Below are 7,871 nucleotides of genomic sequence, written 5' to 3'. Positions count from 1 at the left end.
TTTAAGAATGTTAAATATGTTGGCTCTTGAAAGAATGATGAACATGGACATGTTATTTGATAATCTGAAAAATCATAAAAATGATTCTTGAAGCAAGAAAAAGCAGCAAAGAACAAAGCTTGCAGAAAAAAAAAAAAAGAAAAAAAAAGGCAAAAAAAAATAAATAGAAAGAAAAAGCAAGCAGAAAAAGCCAAAAGCTCTTAAAACCAAGAGGCAAGAGCAAAAAGCCAGTAACCCTTAAAACCAAAAGGCAAGGGCAATAAAAAGGATCCCAAGGCTTTGAGCATCAGTGGATAGGAGGGCCAAAAGGAATAAAATCCTGGCCTAAGCAGCTAAACCAAGCTGTCCCTAACCATGTGCTTGTGGCGTGTAGGTGTCAAGTGAAAACTTGAGACTGAGCGGTTAAAGTCAAGATCCAAAGCAAAAAAAAAAAAAAAAAGAGGGTGCTTAAGAACCCTGGACACCTCTAATTGGGGACTTTAGCAAAGCTGAGTCACAATCTGAAAAGGTTCACCCAATTATGTGTCTGTGGCATTTATGTATCCGGTGGTAATACTGGAAAACAAAGTGCTTAGGGCCACGGCCAAGACTCATAAAGAAGCTGTGTTCAAGAATCATCATACTGAACTAGGAAAATCAATAACACTATCTGAACTCTAAGTTCCTATAGAAGCAAATCATTCTGAACCTCAATGGATAGAGTGAGATGCCAAAACTATTCAAAAGGCAAAAAGCTATAAGTCCCGCTCATCTGATTGGAGCTATGATTCATTGATAGTTTGGAATTTATAGTATATTCTCTTCTTTTTATCTTGTTTGATTTTCAGTTGCTTGGGGACAAGCAACAATTTAAGTTTGGTGTTGTGATGAGCGGATAATTTATACGCTTTTTGGCATTGTTTTTAGTATGTTTTTAGTAGGATCTAGCTACTTTTAGGGATGTTTTCATTAGTTTTTATGTTAAATTCACATTTCTGGACTTTACTATGAGTTTGTGTGTTTTTCTGTGATTTCAGGTATTTTCTGGCTGAAATTGAGGGACTTGAGCAGAAATCAGATTCAGAGGTTGAAGAAGGACTGCTGATGCAGTTGGATTCTAACCTCTCTGCACTCAAAGTGGATTTTCTGGAGCTACAGAACTCGAAACGGCGCGCTTCTAATTGCGTTGGAAATTAGACATCCAGGGCTTTCCAGCATTATATAATAGTTCATACTGTGGCCAAGAATAGACGATGCAAACTGGCATTCAACGCCAGCTCTCTGCCCAAATCTGGCGTCCAGCGCCAGAAAAGGAGCCAAAACCAGAGTTGAACGCCTAAACTGGCACAAAAGCTGGCGTTAAACTCCAGAAAGGACCTCTACACGTGCAACACTTAAGCTCAGCCCAAGCACACACCAAGTGGGCCCCGGAAGTGGATTTATGCATCAATTACTTACTTCAGTAAACCCTAGTAGCTAGTTTATTATAAATAGGACATTTCACTATTGTATTTGACATCTTTGGATTATCTTTTGATCTATTGATCACGTTTTGGGGGCTGGCCATCTCGGCCATGCCTGGACCTTTCACTTATGTAATTAGAGGATAAGATGAAGCCATTGACAAGGGTGATGCCTCCAGACGATTAGCCGTGCCGTGACAGGGCATTGGATCATTTTCCCGAGAGATGACCGAAAGTAGCCGTTGACAATGGTGATGTATCACATAAAGCCAGCCATGGAAATGAGTAAGACTGACTGGATGAAGATAGCAGGAAAGCAGAGGTTCAGAGGAACGAAAAGCATCTCCATTCGCTTATCTGAAATTCTCACCAATGATTTACATAAGTACCTATATCCCTATTCTATTATTTATTTTCAAAAACCCATTACTGTTTGATATCCGCCTAACTGAGATTTACAAGGTGACCATAGCTTGCTTCATACCGACAATCTCCGTGGGATTCGATCCTTACTCACGTAAGGTATTACTTGGACGACCCAGTGCACTTGCTAGTCAGTTACACGGAATTGTGAACCATGGTATTGGCACCATGTTTTTGGAGCCATTGCCAGGGAAAGAAAGAGCGATGAATTTTACATAATTAAAGTGTAATCACAATTTTGCGTACCAGTGTCCACCGAAAGGCAATGCCAACCATCACAAAGGAAAGGAGTGATGGAGTTGGAAGGAGTGGACTCAATCCTAGCTCAAAACAAAATGATGCAGCAGCAAATTCAACAACAATTTGAGCAAATGGCCAAGAGGATTGATAGTCTCCAAGTTACAGCAGTTAACACAAGCCAACCATCAAACACATGGGGGCAAAATGAAGAAACTCAAGAGGAGCAACAGCAAGAACAAGTCCAGTACATGCACAACCAAAATTCTGGGCCAAATGAAGTCTATGGTGATACTTACAACCCTTCATGGAAGAACCATCCCAAACTCAGATGGGGAGACAACCACAATCAAACTCAACAGCCATGGCAGAGAAACTCAAACCAAAACTGTTGGAAAAACACAAACTAAAACAACCAACAGAATAATAGCCAAGCCACATACAGAAAACCACAAAACACCTACCCCAATTCTAACCATCATCCATCCAATAACCAAAGCCTCAAATCAAAACACTTACCCTCAACCCTCAACACCCGACAATCAACCAATCTCACAAGACTCTCAGAGGATTAACAACTTGGAGCTCTTAATGAAAAAGATGATGAAGCATCAAGAGATGACATTAAGGAACCAGGAAGCCTCCATGAAAAATATGGAAAGGCAAATTGGACAACTCTCCAAGAAAATTACCATTGAAAGGCCATCAAGCTCACTACCAAGTGACACCATTCCTAATCCAAAAGAGGAGTGCATGGCAATACAACTAAGGAGTGGAAAGATCCTGGTGAAAAATGAAGAAGCAACCAAGAAACCAAAGGAAAGTGACAAGAAACAAGCTGAAGAAGAGAAAGCCAATGATGAAGATGTAACAGCAAGCAAGCAAACTCAGAATCAAGCTCAAGAAAAAGAAAATCAGCCACAAAAATCAAGAAAAGGGAAGGAAGCAATTGAAGAGCCAACCAAGGAACAAAGGCAGGGAATGAACTTCACACCACCTTTGCCATATCCTCAAAGGTTCAACAAGGAGACTAAGGACCAACACTTCCCAAAATTTCTTGAAGCCTTCAAGAAGTTGGAGATCAATATTTCCTTAGCTGAAGCAGTTGAGCAAATGCCCCTGTATGCTAAGTTCTTGAAAGAACTCATCAACAAGAAGAGGAGTTGGCAAGAGAAGGAAACTATACTTCTCACTGAAGAATGTAGCGCTGTGATTCAAGGAGTTATCCCACCAAAGCTCAAAGATCTAGGGAGCTTTGTAGTTTCATGTACCATAGGCAAAATGACCCTAGACAAAGCTCTCTGTGACCTTGGTGCTAGCATCAATCTGATGCCGTTATCAATGATGAGAAAGCTTGCCATAGAGGAACTCAAACCTACCAGGATGTCTTTGGTGATGGCTGATAGATCAATCAAGACACCCAATGGCATTGTGAAAAATCTGTTAGTAAAGGTTGGGGAGTTTATCTTCCCAGCAGACTTCGTAATTCTGGATACAGAGGAAGAATGAAACAACTCAATCATCTTGGGAAGGCCATTTTTAGCCACAGCCAGAGCCATTATTGATGTAGAGAAGGGAGAGATGATTTTTAGAGTACATAATGAGCAAATGGTCATCAATGTCTTCAAATCGATGCAACACCCTCATGAACAAGAAAATTACATGAAGGTGGACATGATAGAAAGTTTGGTGGAGGAAATGTTAGAAGCCACTTGTCATGAGCAACAGGAAGAAGAAGTGGTAGAAATCTCTAGTGAAGACAAGGAGAAAGAGAAGCCAAAACAGGAATTGAAACCTCTTCCCCCTCACCTCAAATATGTGTTCCTGGGAGAAGAAGAGACCCTACCAGTGATCATTAACTCCTCCTTGAATATGGAAGAAGAAACAAAGCTGATTGAAGTGTTGAAAGCTCACAAAACAGCCTTGGGTTGGACAATTGACGATATCAAAGGTATTAGCCCAGCCATTTGTATGCATAAAATTTTGCTAGAAGAAGAATCAAAGCCTGTGGTTCAACCCCAAAGAAGGCTCAACCCAGCCATGAAGGAGGTAGTTCAAAAAGAAGTCATGAAGTTGTGGAATGCTGGAATAATTTTCCCAATCTCTGACAGCTCATGGGTGAGCCCGGTTCAAGTTGTACCAAAAAAGGGAGGAATGACGGTCATTACCAATGAGAAGAATGAGTTGATCCCTACTAGGACAGTGACTGGGTGGAGGATGTGCATAGACTATAGACGATTGAATGATGCCACAAGGAAAGACCATTTCCCTCTCCCATTCATTGATCACATGCTGGAAAGATTAGCCGGCCATGCCTATTATTGTTTCTTAGATGGGTATTTTGGTTACAATCAAATCGTGGTGGACCCTAAAGATCAAGAGAAAACTGCCTTCACATGTCCATTTGGAGTTTTTGCATTGATGAGCGGATAATTTATACGCTTTTTGGCATTGTTTTTAGTATGTTTTTAGTAGGATCTAGTTACTTTTAGGAATGTTTTCATTAGTTTTTATGTTAAATTCACATTTCTGGACTTTACTATGAGTTTGTGTGTTTTTCTGTGATTTCAGGTATTTTCTGGCTGAAATTGAGGGACTTGAGCAGAAATCAGATTCAGAGGTTGAAGAAGGACTGCTGATGCTGTTGGATTCTGACCTCCCTGCACTCAAAGTGGATTTTCTGGGGCTACAAAACTCGAAATGGCACACTTCCAATTGCGTTGGAATGTAGACATCCAGGGCTTTCCAGAAATATATAATAGTCCATATTTTGGCCAAGAATAGAGGACGCAAACTGGCGTTCAACGCCAGCTCTCTGCCCAATTCTGGCGTCCAGCGCCAGAAAAGGATCTAAAACCAGAGTTGAACACCCAAACTGGCAAGACGATTAGCCGTGCCGTGACAGGGCATTGGATCATTTTCCCAAGAGATGACCGAAAGTAGCCATTGACAGTGGTGATGTATCACATAAAGCCAGCCATGGAAAGGAGTAAGACTGATTGGGTGAAGATAGCAGGAAAGCAGAGGTTCAGAGGGACGAATGCATCTCCATACGCTTATCTAAAACTCTCACCAATGATTTACATAAGTATTTCTATCTTTACTTTTATTAATTAATTTCGAAAACTCCATACTATTTTATATCTGCCTGACTGAGATTTATAAGGTGACCATAACTTGCTTCATACCGACAATCTCCGTGGGATTCGACCCTTACCCACGTAAGGTATTACTTGGACGACCCAGTGCACTTGCTGGTCAGTTACACGAAATTGTGAACCTTGGTATTGGCATCATGTTTCTGGAGCCATTGCCAGGGAAAGAAAGAGCAATGAATTTTACATATTTAAAGTGTAAATCACGATTCCGCGTACCAAGTTTTTGGCGCCGTTGCCAGGGATTGTTTGAGTTTGGACAACTGACGGTTCATCTTGTTGCTCAGATTAGGTAATTTTCTTTTTGTTTTCTTTTCAAAAAAAAAATTTTTCAAAAAACATTTCAAAATTTTCTCCTTTGTTTTCGAAAAAAAAATAAAAAAATAATATAAAAATATTTTCAAAAATTTTATTCAAACTTTTTAAGAATGAATTCTAGTGTTTCATGAAGCATGTGAAGCCTGGCTGGCTGTAAAGCCATGTCTAAATTTATTTGGACTGAGGCAGCAATTTGTTATCAAGAGCAAGCTAGTTGTTGCTAATCCACCTGCTGCTGTTCCTGATTCACCTGCTGAAGCTTGGCTGGCCATTGGCCATGTCTAGTGTTTTGGACCGGAGTTTTCATTGAAAGCTTGGCTGGCTAGTGAGCCATGTCTAATTCCTGGACTGAAGCTTTAGACTAAGAATGCAAGATTCCTGGAATTCATGTTAAAAATTTTGGAATCCTTATTTTTTCTTTTTCATATAATTTTCGAAAAAATCCAAAAAAAAAAAATTAGAAAATCATAAAAATCAAAAACATTTTTTGTGTTTCTTGTTTGAGTCTTGAGTCATATCATAAGTTTGGTGTCACTTGCATATGCATCTTGCATTTTTCGAAAATATCATGCATTCATAGTGTTCTTCATGATCTTCAAGTTGTTCTTGGTAAGTCTTCTTGTTTGATATTGATGTTTTCATGTTTTGTGTCTTTTCTTGTTTTACATGTGCATTTTTCGTTTCTTAGAGTCTAAACATGAAAGATTTCTAAGTTTGGTGTCTTACATGTTTTCTATGCATCAAAAATTTTTCAAAAATATGTTCTTGGTGTTTATCTTGACATTCATAGTGTTCTTGGTGTTCATCTTGACATTCATAGCATTCTTGCATGCATTCATTATTTTGATCTAAAAATTTCATGCATTGCATCATTTTTCTTGTTTTTCTCTTGCATCATAAAAATTCAAAAATCAAAAAAATATCTTTCCCTTTTTCTCTGATCAAATTCGAAAATTTGAGTTGACTTTTTCAAAAAATTTTAAAATCAAGTTGTTTCTTATGAGTCAAATCAAATTTTCAATTTGAAAATCTTATCTTTTTCAAAATCTTTCTAAAAAATCAAATCTTTTTCAAATCTCTTAGTTATTTTCGAAAATTACAAAAATATTTTTCAAAAATCTTTTTCTTAATTTTATATCATAATTTTCGAAAATAACAATAACAATTAATGTTTTGATTCAAAAATTTGAAGTTTGTTACTTGCTTGTTAAGAAAGATTCAAACTTTAAGTTCTAGAATCATATCTTGTGATTTCTTGAGAATCAAGTCATTAATTGTGATTTTAAATATCAAATCTTTTTCAAAAACTAATCTCTATCATATCTTTTCAAAAATATCTTCTTATCTTACCTTTTTCAAAAATTGATTTCAAGATATCCTTTCTAACTTCCTAACTTCTTATCTTATCAAAATTGATTTTCAAAATTTGTTTCAACTAACTAACTAACTTTTTGTTTGTTTCTTAACTTTTTCAAAACTACCTAACTAACTCTCTCTCTCTAATTTTCGAAAATATCTTCCCTCTTTTTCAAAAATTTCTTTTTAATTAACTAATTATTTTTATTTTTATTTTTTATTTTAAAAATTTTCGAAAAATACTAACATTTTTCAAAAACCATGTTCGAAAATCACTAACTCTTTTTCAAAAATATTTTTCGAAAATTCTCCCTCTCTCATCTCATTCTATTTATTTATTCATCTACTAACATCTCATCTCACATCTCTACCCTCCTCACAGTTGTGTTTCTTCTATTCCATTACATTCTTTATCTCCCTCTTTTCTTTCACTCACAAAGGAATCCCTATACTGTGGTATAAAGGATTTCTATTATTATTATTTTTCTGTGCCCTCTTCTTTGTCATATGAGTAGGAGCAAGGACAAGAACATTCTTGTGGAAGCAGATCCAGAACCTGAAAGGACTCTGAAAAGGAAACTAAGAGATAACCTTTCAGAAATTTTCGAACAGGAAGAGGAGATGGCAGCCAAAAATAATAATAATGTAAGGAAGATGCTTGGTGACTTTACTGCACCTAATTCCAATTTACATGGAAGAAGCATCTCCATCCCTGCCATTGGAGCTTGAGCTGAAACCTCAATTAGTTTCTCTGATGTAGCAAAACTGCAAGTTTCATGGACTTCCATTTGAAGATCCTTCTCAGTTCTTAACTGAATTCTTGCAGATATGTGATACTGTTAAGACTAATGGAGTAGATCCTGAAATCTACAGGCTCATGCTTTTCCCTTTTGCTGTAAGAGACAGAGCTAGAATATGGTTGGACTCTCAACCTAAAGAT

The sequence above is a fragment of the Arachis ipaensis genome, chromosome B04, assembly GCF_000816755.2.
Source record: "Arachis ipaensis cultivar K30076 chromosome B04, Araip1.1, whole genome shotgun sequence".
Lineage (NCBI taxonomy): Eukaryota > Viridiplantae > Streptophyta > Magnoliopsida > Fabales > Fabaceae > Arachis > Arachis ipaensis.
Note: the sequence above shows the minus strand (reverse complement) of the source record.